Consider the following 21,038-nt stretch of genomic DNA (forward strand, 5'->3'; position numbering starts at 1 on the left):
ATTGAGTTTCAGTAGCTCGAGCCAGCCCAGTTGCTTGAGAGCCACAAAGTGATGGGACCTATTTTGGGGTCTCAGTAGCAAATCTAGCACTCTTGTTATAACAGGATTCTAGTTTGTGTAGATTGGTTTTGCGGAGGTGGATTAGTATTGGGGATGCGTAGAGGAGGGTAGAAAGCAGGTGTGTCCTGGCTATGGTGGTTTTGGTTTGTTTAGTGAGAAATTTTCTGTTGCAATAAAGGAGACAAGTTTTTTTGTGAACCTTCTTGATACTTTGGACTATATGAACGTCATATTTAAGGTTGGAGTGTATTTCTACACCTAAGAGTTTAGTGTGGGGAGGTAGGAGTGATTGCAATTTTATTTTTGGATATGATGGTGAAGGTGTCATATGGGGGAGGGGATCTACTAGTACTGAAAATAATTTGTTTTGTTTTATTTGGGTTTAGGATAAGCTAGGGGTTGGAGAACCATGTCTCAGCTAGTGAGAAGGGATGTTGTATTAGGGAGTATAGTTTGCCTAAGTTCTGGGCTGTGCATATGAAGGTGGTGTCGTCAACGTATTGTACTATTGAAGCATTGGGTGTGGAGGATGAGAGCTGATTGGTAAGTAGAGAAAAGAGTAGAGGGCCAACTGTGTGGAGCCCTGAGGGACACTTATGGTTACTGGCAAGAGAGAGAGAGAGGATAGTTGGTTCTGCCATTTCACTGCTTGTTGGCGTCCTGATAGGTAGCTTTTGAACCATGTTATAGAGGGGGTGCTGATATTTAGGGTGCTTAGTGTGTTAAGTAGACTATTATCGTTGACTGTTTCAAATGCTTTAGACAGGTCTAAAAAAATGGAAGAAAATAGTTTGTTGTTTCTGTGATTGTTAACTGTGTTGGAGAAGGACATTAGAGCTGTTGTGATGCTGTGGAAAGGTCTGAAGTCGTGCTGATTTTTAGATAGCAGGTTGTTTTTTTTTTTTTAGGAGGAAGTCCATGAGTTGAGTATGAACAACTCTCTTTCCAGAATTTTTGATGAGGGTAATAAAATAGCAATTGGTCGGTAGTTATTGAGTTCAAAAGAATTGCCTCCATTGTGTAATGGTATTACATGGGAGGTTTTCCATGTATTGGGTACTTTAAACTCAGTTATAGATCTGTTAATTAGAATGGCGATGAGATAGGCTATGGCATCTATGGACAGCTGTAGGAATTCTGCTGGTAGATTGTCAGTGGCCAGGGTGGTTGATTTAATCTTGTGGAGGAGTTTTGAAATTAATTTAGTTGTTGTTGGATGCAGGGTAAAGTGTGTGTAATTATCCTGTGGGCTAGAGCTACTTTGTATGGGTGGCAGGTCAGGGTTGTTACAATTGCTGTGGTATTTGCAAGGACTTGTACTGTTTCATTGAAACATTTATTGAATTGAGTGGGGATGTTCTCTTGGTTGTTTACTGTAGTAGGTGTAGGAGTAGTGGACTTGCCAGGATGAAGTACAGAATTTATAGAGACCCAGAATGTTTGAGGGCTGTGGATATGTTTTTCTTGGAAGTTTTGGTAGTAGTGAATTTTGTCAGATTTAATGAGTTTTTTGGCTTTATTATGGAGTTCTGAGTAGTTTTGTTTTGTTGATTGGGATTTGTTTTTGTGAAAATGTATCCATGCTTTGTCTCTGTCTTTGAGGATGGATTTTGTCACCTTAGTTAGCCAGGAAGCATACTTGGTCTTTCTTCTAATGGTTCTGGTGAGTGCATGATGGTCTAATATTTGTAGGAAAGTTGAGTTGAAGTAGTGGACTGCCTCATCTAACGACAGTGATGTTAGTGGATGTTCATTGTGTTACCCTGCTGCAGTCATCACACTTGGGTTATCCTGTCGTCAGGCGGTCCCGCAGTCAGCCTGAATTCCAAAGTCTTGGTCCGGCGTCGGTTGCTGTCGCTTCTTCCCTGATGTCAGTGCGCCAGGGGTATAAATAATGCATCTGACTCCATTTTCTTCAGTCTTTCTTGCCATGCGGTGCCCGAAGTGGAAGCAATTCGCAAGTGCCGGTCGGTCGACTCCTGAGATTTTCAAAGTCGAATTTCAGATCCGAAGTCTTCAATAAAGCTAAGTACCCCAGTGGGGAAACTTTTCTTGCCTCAGACCGATGTCAGAAAAAGTTAACAATTGTATTTCTTGTGGGAAGCAAATACCTCATAAGGAGTTTCATTCTTACTGCATACCTTGCCTAGGCCCAGACCACGACGTCACTGGTTGTCGCTTTTGTGCTAGGTTTAATAAGCGTACTATAAAAAGATGCTTTGATTTCGCACTACACTACTTTGGTAGAAAATTTAACTACACTATGCTGTCGGAGCAACCGACTATCAGCGTGCACAAAAAACGCAAGGACAAAGACAGGCAGCCTAGACCCAGGCCAGACTCCGAGGCCTCGGCTGGCCCGGTCTCCGGTTCACCGGTCTTCAGTGAGGCTCTGACGCAGCCCCTGGCTACTGCAGTTCTGGAACCCGAGACCGCTTCGGAACTTTTGGCGGAGTGTACTAGGCCAACGCAGCCATTTTGTTTAGCCCCTACCGACGACACTGCCGATAAAGATGTCGGTGCTGCAGAAACACCTTCGGTTTCTGAAGGCGTCTTCAGACCAACGACGCGCAACATAAAAACATATCCTACGACTAAGACTCCTATTAAACCTAAAAAGACTGCACTTCAGTGTCCAGTTCAAGGCCCCATGCCTAAGAAACAGATGCTCAAAATGGCTGAAGATTTGATCTCTTTAATCAGGGGTTCCCAGCCCCCACCCGACAAAAGGCCTAGACAAGAGGAAGATTATGCCTCCTCTGAACAAGTGTCGCTTTCCTCAGGCTCCTCTGAGGACCAAGATGACTCTTTCTCCCCTTATGAAGATTCTGATGCTGAGGATTCCATTCCCTCAGCTTCTCCTCCTGAAGACTACTCCTTTGGGGAAACTTTACACATTATGAGGGAACATTTTCACTGGGAAGGTCAGGACTACTCTGACTCAAAGAAAAGGCTGAGAGAGTTTCTTTTACTCCCCCAGCACAGACCTCTTGCCATCCCCCCAGTTTTAGACATTGTGGATGATGTTTGCTTAGAATCCAGTTTGAACCCAGATTCTCTGCCTCCTGCTCCAGCCAAACCTGACAGATACTATAGAGTGCCTGACTCCCACAAATTCCTTTATAAAAGCCCTGTTGCTGATCCAGAGACTATCTCCCAGGGTCCCAAAGGGGCTAAGGCTTCTATGGCAAAAAATCCTGTACCCTCTGAAAGGGACTCCAGAGCACTAGACAGGTGGGGGAAAAAGGTTTACACCTCAGTCACTCTAGCGATGAGGGCACTAAATTGCCAATTTCACATGCTAAAATATCAGCAATTTCTAATGTCTCAGTTAAAACAAAAAATGAGCGCACTCCCTCAACAGTCTGAATTGAAAGAAATGCAGGATCTGTTAAACTGAACAGGTGAGCAAACATACTTTACAATGTGGTTTTGATTCTTTGGAGGCTTCCTGCAGAGCAGCTGTCACTGGGTCTGTTATACGTAGGCATGCTTGGTTAAAGGAACAAACTCTGCCTGATCATGTTAAAGCAAAGCTTCTAGATGCTCCCTTACAGCAGGATGTTCTTTTTGGAGTTAAAGCAGAAGAAGTCTTGAAGAAAATGGAGGATAAGGCAAAATCTATGCAGACAGTCAAAGATTTTCTACAGGTACAGCCCCCTCGCTTCAGCAGAAATTGGCCAACAAAAATTGGTCCTTTCCAGCTACTGACAGACCACAGAGGGGTAAATACAGATGTCCAAGAGGCAGAGGGCAACCACAAGCCCAGTACAAACCTCAACAATGGGGCACTGCAACACAAAAGGGAGGCGAAGACAGGTCCCAAACTACCAGGAGGCAAACTCAATGACTTGCACCTCATCTGGCCAAGCAGCACTCTCTTGGCAGCCCCCTTGGGAGGAAAACTCGCACTTTTTTCGGACAACTGGCACATTGTCACAAAGGACAAATGGGTCCTAGACATAATTTCACGAGGATACAGATTCCATTTTCACACCTTGCCAATGAAAAGAGGAATGCCAAACCTGCCACAAAATCAATGGGCAGAGGCACAAAAACAAATTACAGCTCTCATGGACATGAGCCATTCAACTGGTACCTACTCCAGAGCAAGGCCAAGGATTTTACTCAAGACTCTTTCTAGTTCCCAGAAAGGACAATGCCTGGAGACCAATTCTGGACCTTTCAGTTCTAAACACCTTCTTACAAGTACCCAAATTCAAGATGCTAACACTACAGCAGCTTCTTCCCATGTTGGGCAAGAAAGCATGGCTAGTAACGTTGGACCTCAAGGAGGCATACCTGCATGTCCCTATCAGACAAAGTTGCAAAAGATACCTCCGTTTTATTGCAGGTTCAACCCATTACCAATTCTCTGCACTGCCCTTTGGCTTATCTACTGTGCCCAGGGTCTTCACAAAATGCCTGGCACCAGTAATTGCATACTGCAGACAAAGAGGAATTCAAATATACCCATACCTGGACGACTGCCTCATCCAAGCAGAAAGCAAGGACAAACTCTTACAACATCTGGCTTTTGTAAAACATCTTCTAAGTTGCCTGGGATACTCAGTAAACGAAAAGAAATCAAAACTAGTACCCTCACAAACCATGACATTCCTGGGTGCCAGCTTGAATACAACGGCCCAGAAGGCTTATCTGACGCCAGACAAACAATTGCAACTGACTCTATACTTCAAAACAATGGCAACAAAGACCCAACTACCTGCAAGAAAAATTCTGCAGGCCTTGGGCTTCATGGCATCTTGCATACTACTAATACCATTTGCAAAGCTGCATATGAGGAAATTACAGTGGTACCTAAAAAGTGTATGGTCTCAACACAGCCACAGCTTGGACACAATGATATCTCTCATTCCCTACCTACAACAGGAGTTACTATGGTGGTCACAGGCATGTCACCTCAACAAGGGTCAGCCTTTCACCTTGCCCCCAGCCAGGCAAACTATGACAACAGATGCATCGGACTACGCCTGGGGGGCACACATGGCAAGACAGTGCGTTCAAGGCGTATGGACTGCAGATCAAAGGAATCTGCACATCAATCAAAAAGAGATGCTAGCTGTACAGAATGCTCTGACAGCCTTCAAAAATCTATTACATCCAGGACAACTTACAATAAGGACGGACAACACCACAGTAATGTGGTACATAAACAAACAAGGAGGTACACACTCCTACACTCTATGCAGGCAAGCAATGACCTTGTGGAACACAGCTCTGGCTTACCAAGTTCAGTTACAAGCTCAGTTCCTACCAGGAAAAAAGAACACATTGGCAGACGACCTCAGCAGAAACATCATGGACCCCCACGAGTGGAAACTGGATCCACAAGTATTTGCAATGATAACTCAAAAATGGGGCCTTCCAGACATAGACCTGTTTGCCAGTCCTCAAAACTATCAACTAACAAAATTCTTTACAAGGACACTTCACCATCAAACTTGGAAAGTGGACGCACTCTCATTCAGTTGGAAAAACCTGACAGTATATGCCTTCCCTCCATTGCTTCTCCTCACAAAGGTGCTTCTGAAAGTCAGAAAGGAGAGACCACGACTGATACTCATAGCCCCAGACTGGCCACGCCAGCACTGGTACCCATTATTGAGGAATATGGCCCAGGGCCCACCTTGGATTTTACCACAAATTGCCCATTTGCTCACACAGCAAAACAATCAGATTCTTCACAGCCAGCTCAAAACCTTAAATCTGGCTGCATGGCAAATCACCTAAGCATCCAGCCAGCTCCTCTTTCCCAAGCAGTTATGGATGTTATTCTGGAAGCTAGGAGGCCCAGCACCAGGAAGGCCTATTCGGATAAATGGAAAAGGTTTTGCACCTGGAACCAAGCTAAAGGCCAAAACACAATTCAGCCTCACATGCCTCAAATTCTACAGTACCTAACTGAGATGTTACACAAAGGACTTTCTTTTTCTTCCATTAAAATCCATGCATCAGCTATTTCAGCCCACTGCAACACGGATCCACCCTTATTTTCGCATCCACTTCTAAGGCAGTTCCTCAGAGGGGCAAAAAACATTAGACCCCCCAGGAGAGCACCTACACCAACATGGGACCTCAATTTTGTTCTGGAAAAACTTACACTACCTCCCTTTGAACCAGCTTTCTCTGCAGATCTACAGTTTCTGTCATGGAAGACTGCCCTGATACTAGCAATAACTTCAGCTAGAAGAGTCTTAGAGCTGCAGGCACTAATGACAGTGGAACCTTTCCTTATTTTCCATCAAGACAGAGTTTCTCTATGAACTAATCCTTCCTTCATGCCTAAGGTTGTTTCCAGTGTGGCTTTAAATCAAACCATCCACTTACCCACCTTCTTCCCAAATCCACAGAACAAAGAAGAAAGACTCCTGCATTCCTTGGACATTCACAGGCAACTTCGTTACTACTTGGATAAAACTAAGGTTTTCAGAAAATCTGACCAGCTCTTTGTATCCTATGCTACAGCTTCACAAGGGAAGGCCATATCAAAACAAACCATTTCTAAATGGATAGGACATTGCATTCGTTTTTGCTATACCCATCATGGAAACCCAGTTCCTGCTACCATTAGGCCCCACTCTACCAGGGCAACAGCTACATCTACAGCCTTCTTCAGGGGGGTTCCTACCAAGGAGATTTTGGAAGCTGCAACTTGGAGTTCAGTACACACCTTTACCAAACACTATCACTTACCACTTTACTCTAAGACTAGAGCTGGCTTCGCCACTGCAGTTCTGCAGGGCCTTCTAGCCTCCTCTAACCCTCTATAACTCCTCCACCCATCCTTAGCTTTGGGATTCTACCCAGGTGTGATGATGACTGCAGCAGGGTAACATGATGAACATAGTACAGTTTTGTACCTACCATAAATGTAGATGTTCGAGTGTTCACCCCGCTGCAGTCCAGGTTACCCTCCCTCCATCCCCTCTGATCTAACTGGCTAAAATCTCTACATTACCTTCCTGATGTATTTGCTTATAGCTGGAGGGATTTTGTGTTTCTGCAGAAATTACTTAATTTGGTACTAATTACTGACCACCTTTTTGGGGGCACCTGACATCTGGGGCAAGAAAAACTGAAGAAAATGGCGTCGAATGCATTATTTATACCCCTGGCGTACTGACGTCAGGGAAGAAGCGACAGCAACCGACACCGGACCAAGACTTTGGAATTCAGGCTGACTGCGGGACCGCCTGACGACAGGATAAACCCAAGTGGGATGACTGCAGCAGGGTGAACACTCGAACATCTACAGTTATGGTAGGTACAAAACTGTACTTTTCCAATTGCAACTTTTTAGGGCATTTATAAAGTCATCTGGCTTGAACTTTGTTTTGTTTCCGACTACTCTAAAGGTTGTCTGGTTTATTTTAGTTCTTTTTCTAAGAAGGAAGGTAGCCTGATGGTTGATAAGGCTGTTTGGCAGACAGCCTGCCAGAGATGCGAGTGAGGGATCAGGTATAAGTATCCAGTACAGGATGGACTGCCGTTTGTTTTATCTGTTCTGGTGGGGGATATGATAATTTGGGTGAGCCCATGGAGGTTGATGTGGGTAGATGGATTATGGCCAGAGCAGTTATGCCAGTCTGTATTATTATTATTATTATTATTATTTAATGACTTCATTTCCTCAGTGACTTGCCAGAAAATCACAATTTGTATGAGAAACAGAACAAAAAATATGAAGTAAAATTCTGAGCATTCTGTGAAATTCCGGACTGTTGAGAGGCATGTTAATAAATCTCTGAGCTAGATGTTCAAAACTGCTGGTATCAGTGGCCGTAGTGGTTGAGTGGCAGTAGCATGCACTCCAGATGACATTTTATTGCAGAGCAACTCCTTTGAAGTGTTGTCCTGGCAGAAGTGTTGCACGTATGTGCAGTCTTTTGGACTTTTATAGTTTAACGTGATAAATCCACTGGATACTAGCATCACTTTTCAGAGGTGATCCTGAAACAGTATCTGGTTATGTGACTTATTCAGAGTGACACAGTAGGCAGATGGAGTATGAAGAACTCAAAACCTAATCCTGGACTTCATGTCTGGATATGGTGCGACCAGAAAAAGATAAGACATCAGATGTCATTCATTGGTAATATATGTCCTGATCACCAATAACATTTTAAGGATCCACAACTTGAACTGCAGGCTTTTGTGTTCCAGTATGGGGTACTGAGTTAGAAAGAAAATAGTTGTATAGACTCCATGTCATTATGTCCATGTCATTTCCTTTGGTACTTTTACAGCAACATCTGTTTTGTAGGAGACTTCTGCAAATAACTTTGAAGTTGTTTTATGACAATTTTTTTTGCATCAATCTGCGTTTGTGACATTGTATGTGTTTTTGCAGCATTTTACACTCTGAAATGTAGGTGTGTGTGTGTGTGTTCCTTTATGGGGTTGTCTGTGCAGCCTGGATAATTAGAAAAATACATTTCATGTTTGAGTTTATTATTTGGACTGGTGAGAGCATGCCATTGTTGTTGTGCTGCTGCTTACTGGGAGATTAAGACTTTCAGCAGAGGATCTGAACACTGATGAATACATGTTCACTTCCTTTGATACTATGTTCTTAAGAATGAAAATGATCAGCTTTATAAGGCATATTCTAATTTTGGTTGTATTATTAGAGATAGTACAGTTTCTGTGACAGATTGTATAGTGGATATGTAACTCCGAGATGCAGTGGTTGCTTTTAACCTGTTGGATGGTTGCATGCTTTAAATTTAAAAGATAGCATTAGCAGCATATACTGAGCTTACTTCTGTCCTTTGAAGCGAGCCGTGAAATACATTTTTTTGAGAAAATGCATTAGAAACTGCAGTGGGTATTAATTAACATAAATAGCTTGGTGAGGCTAGCATTACTGGGTAAGAATTTGCTAGTTAAGTATGGCAGGAGATCCAAATGTGTTGTATGTCAGAACTGCAATCACTGAGCTAATGAGGGTCTAAACAAAGTTGAACAAGTTAAAGTAAAGGATGAAATCAAAATACCTGAATATATAGGTTCATAGGAGGTTACTAGGCTAATGGCCGTAGAGCCCTTACAGGCCTCGCCATATTTATCCTGAGTTGCACTATTTGTCAGTGGAAAGGTGAATGAAGTTAAGGGTCTAGGAGGGACATGGGCGCCACCCTAGAAGTGAATTTACAGTCACCCATCCATTGATATAGGTACGTTTTGAAAAGGATCAGGGAGGGCTCCATTTCACGTGAATTGGAAGCTTTTTCCAGAGTAAAGACAGTCTCTGGGAGATGTATGTATCTCTCCAGCATGACCTGTCCATGTCAGAGGCTAGGTTAGGATCCCTGGAGCAGATGATCCTCCTGCAGTTTGATTTACAAATGTGTAGCATTTCCCTTAGGGTTAGGTCAGAGACTGCCCTGTAAGCCAGGTGTAGGTCGTACCTTAGCAACCTGTAGGAAACTGGGTACAGTTACATGGCTTTCAGTCTTTTCTGCATAAGACTTTTTGTATGTCCTGTAATTTCTTGGTGAGAAACCTCTGTGGTCTCTCCAACTGTTGCAGGTATCTGGTTGAGGTACATGCAAAAGGGAGCATTGTACTCTTATTAGTTTGATGAGGGCCGAGTATAATGGAATTATAACATCCTTAGATCTAGATGTGATGGCTTTACTTATAAGATGTGCCACATAGAAGGTTTTCCTTACTACTGTGGATATGTGGTAGTCAAAGTTCAGATTGCTATCAACCTGAGTGCCAAGTTCACATACCACTGGGTCTGCACTTAGGGGGTGCTGTCTACACTGTAATTAGCAGGGATGTCAGCTTTCCCAGAGGGAATAATAATGCATTTTAGCTTTAATCCATGGCTTTGGCACCAGTCATCTGTCTGAGTTAACCCTGTCTGCAGTATGTTAACATCAGTGGGGGACTCAATGATTGCTCCCAATTTGCAATCGTCAGCAAACGTGGTCAGCCGCAGGCTGTCCAAATTTGCCTGGACTTCTGAGAAATAAATTCTGAACAGTAAGGGGCCCAACATAGAACCCCATGGTATGCCACTGGTGACTGGTCTTTTGCCAGAGGTGAAGTCACCCATTTTGACAATATGCGTCCTGTCTTTGAGCAGTTGGCTACCCATCTCATAATGTAGGGGTTAATTCCCAATTGGGAGAGTTTCTCTATAATACCTGATTGGGGGATTGTGTCAAATGCCTTGTCTAGGTCAAGATAGGTGTTATGCACTGTCTTTCCTTTGTGCAGGGCCTTGGTGACTTTCTTGAAGAAGTCAACCATTTTAACAGGGTTGGGTCCAGAGTTTGGAGATTACCTATGTCCTTGGTATTAAGGTTCATATTTATTTTTTCCTTGGCCTTGCACATGAGAGTAGCTAAGCTTATAGGCCTGTTATTTCCAGGGTCAGATGATGGTACCCCTTTGTGCAGAGGGATTACTGTTGATGTCCTCTATTCTACCAGAACATAGCCAATTCACAGGCTGTGATTAAACAGGGATCCAAGTGGGTTTGCTAAGTCATGTTTGAAGTTGTTTAAAAGGCAACCTGGGATGTTGTCTGGTACCATTGATGCCATGTTTTTGGCTGTGGAGAGCACCAAGATGACCTGCTATCTTGAGATAATAGATTAAGGAATGGTGGCAGGTATACCTTGAGGATTACTGGAAGGGACAGGGGGGCGAAGTTTGCTCCAAATCTATCATCTAGCAGGTTAACTATTACCTCCGGTTGAGTATGGGTGGTGGCATGAACAATTGGTTCAGTGCATAGCTGGGTATTCCCTTTTAGATTTTGGATGTAGTTAAAGAATGCCTTACAATTATCCATACCTAGGGAGGCTATTTTTGCTTTTGCTTTATAATTGGCTTTGGAGTACTTGACAAGATCTCTAATTTGTTTAAGCTAGAGAGGGATTTCTTCATCTGCTGAGCCAGTTCCCTGTTCTTGGATATTAGTTTCTATTGTGTAGCCTGTTTATACTAGGGGTCCACCAGGGTGGCTTGTTTTTTCAGGAAGCCCTAGTTGTAGTCTTGTCAGTTACAGCCAATACTATACAACTGCCTAAATGGTTGTACAGGGCATTGGTGTATGCCTCTGCATAGGAGTCCATTTTATCTATGTTCAAGGGGGCTTTGAAACTTCTTATACCATCACTTAGTAGGAGGTAATTTGTCTTTGAAAAATTCTTAAGCATCTTAGAGCTTGATTGGGTATCTTTCCTAATAATTTCATTGAAAGAGACTTGTGGTCCAGTCTTAACAGGCAGGACATCACACAGGGGAGAGGGGTGCAATGCTCTCCAGTGTTAGTGAGTATTATGTCTAGGACATTTGAACCTTTTGTGGGTGTGCTGATTAGCTGTTCCAGGGCATTTGCATTGACAAAGTCCAAGAACCTCTGAGCCAGCATGTTTGTGGTTGTGTTTGTTTCCCAGTCAAATGTAGGATAATTAAAGTAAACTATAAGTAAGGTGTTTGGCTGTATAAGTTTAGGTGTGCAGTATGCTTTTCTTCTTTCATGGTGGGATGTCTATAGCTGGCTATGATGTGGTAAGGGGCTTTGCCTTTAATTAACTGGACATGGAGTAGGTCAAGAGAGTTATAATATCTGACCAATCTCAAAGTGTACTTATCCTAAATGAAGATGGATGCACCTTTTGCTTTGTTTCTTTCACACTTAGTTTGTGGTCTCAATATGTGGAAGGTATTGTAGCTTTGCATGGCTGGGATGCTTTCCACGCCTTTGAGCCATGTCTCTCTGACTGCACAGGTGTGCATCTTGTAAAGTGAGGAATGGTTCCAGGGAGTGCAGTTTCTTGTTTAGACTCCTAGCATTAAGCAGCAGTACCTTAAGTTTATCTAGAGAGGATTTTGTTATGTTGGGAGGTTGGTTATTATGACACTGCCTAAAAAAGGCACAGTAGGGGTGGCTAATGCATTTGCCAGTATCTGAAAGCCTGGAGGAGGCAGGTGCAGACCATCTCTGCCAAAGCAGTGTGGCTTGTTGACCACATCTTCCCAGGTTGCTGGATCTCATTGAACTGACACCAGAAGTTAAACCAATTTAAAGTCAATCACTTTTTGTTTCTATTGTGGCATCATCCTTGGAGAAGTTAGAATGCTGCTTAAGGTTAGACTTATACTTGCCTGTGACACACAATTTGAGAGCTCCGACATCTCTCTCTCCTGTTCAGTGAGGTACGTCTGAAGTCATTCGCCCCCGTCCACATGGATTATGACTGACTCGTACTGGTACATGTGGTTGAGTGACTTGAATGCTTGAGTGACAGTGGATCCTGGCACCTGACAGGCAGCTAACCATAACCCACTCTGTATCCAGCCTGCCTGATGAAGGGGACATCCATGCATCTCACAATGGAGTCATCTATGACCAATACATTAAGTTTCATGGTGTTACGTCCTATGGGCTTATTTGTTGAAACACTGGTTTGTGTGTGTGTGTGTGTGTGTGTGTGTGTGTGTGTGTGTGTGTGTGTGTGTGTGTGTGTGTGTGTGTGTGTGTGTGTGTGTGTCTGTGTCTGTGTCTGTGTCTGTGTCTGTGTGTGTGTGTGTGTGTGTGTGTGTGTGTGTGTGTGTCTCTGTGTGTGTTAAGTGCTGTGGTTGTTTTTAGCAATGTTATGTGCAAGTGGTTCCCGTTTGGGAGGCCTCTGATATTTTGGTAAGCTACTAGTGAGTACCTCTGCATATATGGGATGTAATGGGATCCTATCTCGCCTACATTCATAACTGATGGGTTCGGAGCCAATCCATCGGCTCCGACTCGGCCAACTAGTATACTAGAACAAAGTCTCTTATTGGCTGGGCTACCCTCTATCCCAGGATGCACCACACCTGCTTCCCCAGATCTCGTTTGCCACTTTATCAAGCTAGACGTGGTCTCGACTTGGCTGGAGCTAAGTGTATTTTCTTCTTTTTTCTGGTCTTTTGACCTGGGGTTTCCTCATAAATTCAATCAACAGCTGTTTTAACAGCTATTCTTAAGTTTGTGTATTGTTATTGGCATTTTTGTATCTGTTGGTACTTCGGGCAAGGCCCGTTTAAGTTAGAGGGCCTTTGCCCTTCTTAGTGGAGTGAGTGTGTTGTCTTTTTTATTCCTTTTTCTTCTCCGGGTAAAGCCTATTTAAGTTAGAGGGCTTTTGCCCGTCGTTGTGTTCCCTTTGTTGTTGTTGTTCTTTCTCCTTGTGAGGTAAATCTTGTGTTCAGAGGGCTCGCGCCCTATTCTCGCGCTTAAAGTTTTAGTGAAGTACTGTTTTTTGTGTGGCAGTTAGATTGTTCCACTATTCTATTAGTTTGTTGGTGAAAATGGCTAAAGAGCAGAAATCTGGTTTTAAAAAGTGCACTAAGTGCAATTATAAAATGTCTATCACGGATAGTCATGCCATTTGCATTTATTGTTTAGGGCCAAAGCATTTGCAAGAGACTGTGTGCCATGCCTTTTCCGCTAGGGTTCTTCAAGAACGTAAAAATAAATTAATCCTGAAGGGCCTTATTAAGCCCTCCTTTGAGGAAGCTTTGGCTTCATCTTCTGCTACTGCTTCTAAAAAGAAAAGGTCGTCTGCTCCGACCAGTCCGTCGGAGCAGACTACTAAGAAGCATAAGTCGACCTCTTCTTCCTCGGCTCCACTGACTTCCGAGCCGAGGGTCGAAGGGTCTGCCTCGATGCCTCTTTCCTCGGCTCCATTAGTTTCGGAGCCGCAGGTTGGAGCATCGAGAGGCGAATCACCTCCCTCGGTTCCATTGGTCTCGGAGCCGATGGAGGTGTGCAGCTCAGACTCTTCCCCCTCGGCTCCGAAAGCTCCTTCGGCGCCGAGCCTTATTCATACTGTGTCGGATCCGGTGCCGATAGTGTTGGAGCCCTTTCGGAGCCGGTCCCCTACCTTGTCGGAGCCGAGAGAGAAGTCGTCTCGGCCCCTTTCTATTTCCTCTAGATCCTCCAAATTATCTGATTCGGATTTGGATAGAGTTATTCAGAGGCTTTTCCAGTCTCCGGTTTTCGCAAAAATGGTCTCGGCTCCAGCCCATTCGGCCCCGGAGCCAATCCCCCCCTCGAAGCTTTCGATTCCTCCTCCAACTTCCTCGGAGCCGTTGGAGTCGGTGATGGTGGAGCAAGGCGGAGCCGTACAGTCGGAACCGAGACCCCTTTGGAGTTTATCGGTTCCGACCATTGTTCCTGCCCTGTCCTCGGGTTCGGGGTTCGGTACCGGGACTTCCTCAGCCGGGGCCGAGGGGAACATCTTGGAGCTAGGTGCCTCGGTGCCTAGTCTTCCCCTCGGAGCATCGGCTGCAGGGATTCCTAGTGCCGTCGTGGTCTCTCGGCCAGTGACCTCCAGGGAGTCTGGAGGTCCTGCCTTTGAGGCCATGAGGAGCGCGCTGGCCATGTCCTTGCCGGCTCAGCAGGTTTCCATCTGACCGTCCCTAGACCTAGAGACTGGTGCTTCTGGCGTACTGCAGTCCCATGACAGCGGGGTCCCAGGGCCTGAGGATACCCCCGTGGGGGGGGTTCCCTTCTTCCGGGGGGTCCATCCAAAACTGCTTCGGATGAGCCTCCACGGAAGAAATTGTGCAAGAGGAAGCACGTGGACTCCCAAGATGAGTCTATCACATCTGACACTGACCTCGATGATGCGGAGGGGTCCCCAAAATCATCTTCGGATGATGTCTCTTTCTCGGATATCCTTGATATTCTGAGACAGAGAGGAGATTGGCAGGCCAAAACCCCTTCCGCTGAGGAGTCAGTCTTCCTCAAGGCCTTCGGGGCCCAACCCTCCGCCTCCTGGGTGTCTCCGCCCTTCGATGAGTTACTTGATTTAATTTCTCGAAGGGCTTGGGAGCACCCTGACTCTGTGGAACCGGTGCCTGCAAGACCCAACAAATTCCTTTCAGCCCCCCCCCCTCAAAAGGAATCTTTAACGAAAGGAGTTCCTGTAGATGCGATGGTGGTGGCATCTGCCACACAGCAGGACATGGCAGAGGCTTCAACGTCTATCCACCCTCCTAATAAGGATTCCAGGAGCATGGATAGGTACGGGAAGCGTACCCTTTCTTCAGCGGCCTTTACCTTATGGTCGCTGAATTACCTGTGTCATTTTACTAGGCTCCAAAGGGACCTCCTTAAAGAGCTAGGTGAGTCCCTCACAGGTAATCTACCTGAGGTGTTAGCCCACACTGTTGGCGCCCAGATGACTACCTTATCATCCATTGTGAACTCGTCCATGAGGCTCATCTCGTATGCGGCCGAGGGGGTGAGTAGAGCAGCGGGATCAGGCGTGGCCCTTAGGAGACACGCCTGGTTACGCTTGTGTTCCTTTGCGGAGGCCTTCAAGTCTTCCTTCGCCGACGTCCCTTTTGATGGGTCCTCTTTGTTTGGACCCAAGATGAAGGACACACTGACTCGGTGCGAGCAGGAGGGCAAGACCTTGACTGCCGTTGGGGCCCGTTTTTCTGCTCCCTCTAGGCCTTACCCCAAGGCCCAGAGAGGAGGGAAAATGTGGTTCAGGAAAACTCAGAGGTCTTTCCCTACTCCACCCAGTGATCCCCCTCTAGAGGCATGGGGGGGGGATTCGGGAAGACGCCGTCCCAGAGGCGGCAGAGGCCCCCGTAACTCTGGAGACCGCGATTCCTTTCGTGGTTCCTCCTACGCTCACCGTCCCTGAGTTGGTGCCCGACTGTGCAGCTCCGGAGCCAGTCGGAGGTCGTTTTGCGGAACACCCACAGGCTTGGGAAGCTATTACCAACGACCAGTAGGTGCGCCGGATTATTACCGGAGGCTATCTCATTCCCTTCATCAAGCCCCCCCTTCCCTTCAGGGAAATCCCGGACGTGCCACCCAGTCAGCGGGATCTAGCAGCAATAGAGGTTTCAAAGCTGCTAGAAAAAGGAGTCATCCAGCCTGTCCCCGCCGATCAGATCGGATCAGGAACTTACTCAAGACTATTTTTGGTGCCAAAAAAGACAGGGGACTTCAGGCCCATTTTGGACCTCAGTTCATTGAATCGCTTTGTGAAAAAGTCCAAATTCAATGGTCACTCTTCAGTCCATTCTCCCACTATTGGAGAAGGATGTCTGGATGTGCTCCATAGATCTGAAGGACGCTTACTATCACATTCTGATAAGTCAAGAGTCCAGGAGTCATTTACGCTTCCGCCTGGGAGACAGTCATTTCCAGTTTCGAGCACTGCCCTTTGGTCTCACCACAGCCCCCAGGGTGTTCACCAAGTGTCTGGCAGTGGTGACTGCTCACCTGAGAAGTCTAGGATTCCAAGTGTTTCCATATCTAGACGACTGGCTCCTTACTGCCACCTCCAAGCATCTACTAATTCAGTCGCTCATGGCCACAATCAGCTTGGGCCGTTTCTTAGGAATCACTTTCAACTGGGAAAAATCTGTGCTACAGCCATCTCAGCGTATTACCTTTATAGGCGCAGAGTTAGACACAAGAAGGATGCGCCTTCTTACCGGCAGAAAGGATTCAGGTTTTGCAGAATCAAGTTCGATCCTGCCTCCCCCTATCAAGAGCTCCGGCCAATCTGATTCTGCAGGTATTGGGGTCGATGGCATCAACTATTCTCCTAGTCCCCTTAGCCAGACTGCACATGCGAGTGCTGCAATGGCTACTTTTGGTTCAATGGTCCTATCAGGAACTTCCCTTGAACCACTTGGTTATGATTACGGAAAGTTGCCGTCGAGATCTGTGTTGGTGGCTCCTCCGATCCAATCTCGACCAGGGGCGACCTTTTATCCTTCATTCCCCCGTTGCCACTGTGACCACGGACGCCTCCCAGGTAGGGTGGGGTGGTCATTATCTGGACAGGTCTGTCCAAGGCACATGGCAATCCCAGGAAGCGCATTTACACATCAATATCCTGGAAATGAGAGCGGTGCTACTGGTACTACAAGCTCTCCATCACGCTCTCCCGCAAGGTCTGATTGCTATCCTATCCGACAACATGTCGGTAGTTTGGTATATAAACAAGCAAGGCGGGACCAGGTCGTACCCACTGTGCAGAGAAGCCATGAGACTTTGGCACTGGGCGGTAGCTACCAACCGCTTCCTAATGGCAACGCACATCCCGGGGAAATCCAATGTGATTGCGGACAGACTAAGCAGGACTATCCTGTTACCCCACGAGTGGTCCCTCAACCAAAGAGTGGCTGCAAAAATCTTCGCCAAATGGGGTCTCCCTTGCTGCGATTTGTTTGCCAGCCCCCACAATGCGAAGTGCAGAGAATTCTTCACTCTGACTCTCTCACAGGGACAGATTCCCAGGGACGCTCTAACCCACATTTGGCCCCCCGGTCTCCTTTATGCCTTCCCTCCGGTTCCCCTCCTGCCAAGGGTGATACAGAAGGCAATTTACCTGGAGAGCGACATGATTTTGATTGCCCCGCACTGGCCTCGTCAGGTTTGGTTCCCCTTCCTTCGGAGGTATGCGGTGGAAGGTCCATGGTTTCTGGACCCGGTGCCAGACCTGTTGACTCATCAGTCAGGACAGTCTCACCCATCTCTCAGGTCCTTGAGGTTGGCTGCTTGGTTACTCCACTTCCATCCTTAGTCAGGGACAGTTCCCTCTCCGGAGGTTATCCACATTTTGTCCTCTTCTCACAAACCTTCCACTATCAAACTGTATTCCAGCAAATGGAAGAGGTTTGCCCTTTGGGCACAGCGAGGTATAGACCCTCTTACTGCCCCAGTACCGGAGGTCTTAAATTTCCTGGCCTCTCTTTTCAGTTGGGCTCTTCAGTTTCCACGATTAAGGTTCAGCTAGCGGCCATCTCTAATTTTCATGTTTCTTTTGAACCTTCATTAATGGCAAACAAGCTTTGCAAGTCTTTCCTTAAAGGAGCGTGGCTCCTTAGGCCCCCGATATCTCATCCTGTGCCCCCTTGGGACCTAAATATGGTCCTGGCTGCCTTAACTGCCCGCCCCTTTGAACCAGAAGCTACCTGTGATATGAAATTCCTGTCTTGGAAGACCGCTTTTTTAGTGGCCATAACTTCGGCCAAGCGGGTTTCAGAGCTCCAGGCTCTTTGTTCTAATTCTCCTTATTTGATTTTTCACAAAGATAGTGTGTCCCTTAAATTAAATCCCTCTTTTTTACCAAAGGTAGCATCTTCTTTTCTGCATTCAACAGTCCCTAGAGCTCCCTGTATTTTTTCCCAAATTCTCCAATAACGCAGAATATATCTTTCATCAATTGGATGTCCATAGACAACTGCGTTTTTATTTGAACAGGACTACTCAGACGCGGAAGTCAAATCAACTGTTTGTGTCCTTTGCAAAAAACAGGTTGGGTCAACCAGTGGCTAAAACCTCCATAACCAAATGGATTAAAGATTGCATCTGTTTCATTTATTCGCAGGCTGACAAAGAGCTTCCCATTCCAGTCAGGGCTCATTCTACCAGGGCAATGGCTACTTCTGTAGCATTCCACTCCAAATTATCAATAGATGATATTTGTGCTGCGGCTACCTGGACTTCTCCGCACACTTTCATTTCTCATTATAAAATAGATGTGGCTTCTCGAGGCAGGGCTTCCTTTGGTTCCACAGTTCTCAGGAATGTTTTCCAATGAGCCACCCGGGATTTAGGTGCTAGGGACGCTGTCCCATCAGTTATGAATGTAGGCGAGATAGGATCCCATTACATCTTTTAGTTATGTACTTACCATAACTTCGGATGTATGGGATCCATCTCGCCTACATTCATTCATACCCACCCTCCTTTCCCCCTTCCATTCGGATTTAGAGGAAATGTTGGTCCATTTGGAGATCTTCTCTTGAAGAACTTTAGTTGGTTGGAGTAACTGGTATTTTTCTGTGTTTGCATGTAAGTATGAAAGCGAACAAACAAGATCTGGGGAAGCAGGTGTGGTGCATCCTGGGATAGAGGGTAGCCCAGCCAATAAGAGACTTCGTTCTAGTATACTAGTTGGCCGAGTCGGAGCCGATGGATCGGCTCCGAACCCATCAGTTATGAATGTAGGCGAGATGGATCCCATACATCCGAAGTTATGGTAAGTACATAACTAAAAGTTTATGAGTGTCATGTCCTTATTTAGTGTGGGAAGTGTGTGTGTGCTGACTACCTGCTTGACATTCAATTTGTCCTTATGCGAGAGTCTTGCCTCCAATTTCATGGTGTAACTACATCTCTCACATAAAGTATTTGTTTCAAGAGTAAGTGGTTGTCAGTATACACGAGACAATTGCTGCATTGCCTCAGAATACCCATGTCTATCAGGCTGGTCAGAGAAATGATGGGAAACTGCCCATCCATGACAACAAGCTGTTGCTCTGTTTTATTAAGGAAGGGAATGGGTTAATTTGACAGGATTGTACTGGTAGCACCAAGATTACAAGAGGGACCTATACTTTCAGCTTTCCAAGATGGCTGCATGTTGAGTAACAGCTTAATTCTAGCTCTCACATTGTGAAAACAAACTCAACAGAGAAGGCCAGTAGACTTTTGTGGCTATGGGTGAATTTCAGTAACTGTCTACTAGGTGTACTGCCTGGATTCCAGGAAAAAAGAAAGACAGAGCACCTGGAAAAAAATCCGCTACAAAAAGCGAGAAGAAGCACTGACTGGGAAAAGTTCTACAGCTGTTCAACAAGAAGTAATGTAACCTCCAGACATAACTTCCAGTAACCTACAGGAAGATATAAGCAAACTTCTCACATCCCTGGTTAAAGTAAATGAAATGCTGATGGAGTATATCAACACAAACAAAAAAGGTTGGAAAAAAATGAAGTAGTAACTCCTTAGAACTCATCAACTGCAGCCCAATCGCAATCCTATCACCTTTATCCAAAATATTAGAGTTGTTCATTCCCAACTAATGCAGTACCTCCTAAAAAATAACTTACTCTCCAAAACTCAGCATGGCTTTAGACCTTCCCATAGCACCACCACAGTGCTACTGTCATTCACCAACATAGTTAACCACCATAGAAACAAGGGACTCTTTGTGTCTTCCATTTTCTTAGACTTGACAAAAGCCTTTGACATGGTAAACCACAGTATGCTTCTTGACACTCTATCTACACTAAACCTAAGTACCTCCACTATATCATGGTTCAATAGCTTCTTATCTGGCCGTCAGCAAGCAGTCCTATGTCAAGACCAGCTTTCCCCTCTGCTACCGGTATCCATAGGAATCTCTCAAGGGTCTAGCCTAGACCCACTGTTGTTCGCTCTGTTTACTAACCAGATCTCTTCTTCTTCTTCCTCACTCACTGCCTCAGTAGTTCAATATGCAGATGATACCACCCTTATATGTGCAGTCCCCACCTTAAAAGAACTTCAAACCGTAACCCAAAATAACTTTACTCTAGCAGAGAGATGCTTCACCAATGTCGGACTTATTCTTAATCCCAAAAAAACAAACATTCTCTTCAGCCCTGGTAGATCTCCACCTCTGGATAATAGATTTACCATTTACTCCAAAGGTACTATTCAGATCACTCCAACTACTCACACTAAACTGCTACGTGTAGAAATTGACAATAACCTGAAATTTAACCTCCATGTAGCTCAAACCATCAAGAAAGTAAACAAAAAGCTGGGACTCCTCTATAGGAACAAACAGTACATCACTAGACATACCAAAGCTACTATTGCAAGGACTCATCTGTTATCCATCCTTCTCTATGCCTCCCCCATCTTGACTAATCTCTGCCAAACCGATCTAAACAAAATGGAATCTTGTTATAACAAGACTGCCAAGTTTGCGACTGAAGCCCCTTATTGATCACATCACTGTCTAGCCCTTAAGCAGCTCAATTGGCTTGAGCTACCTCAACTACTCGTACTTAATCAACTCTCATTAGCTCACAAACTCTGCTACTTACCTGACAAAACCCCAGCACTCCAATATCTAATCCAGCCCCATATTACCACTAGATCCTTAAGATCTAGTAACCAGAACCTAACAAATGCTATCAAATATAAA

This window comes from Protopterus annectens, chromosome 10.part0 (genome assembly GCF_019279795.1).
Source record: "Protopterus annectens isolate FY-2018-M chromosome 10.part0, PAN1.0, whole genome shotgun sequence".
Taxonomy (NCBI): Eukaryota; Metazoa; Chordata; order Ceratodontiformes; family Protopteridae; genus Protopterus; species Protopterus annectens.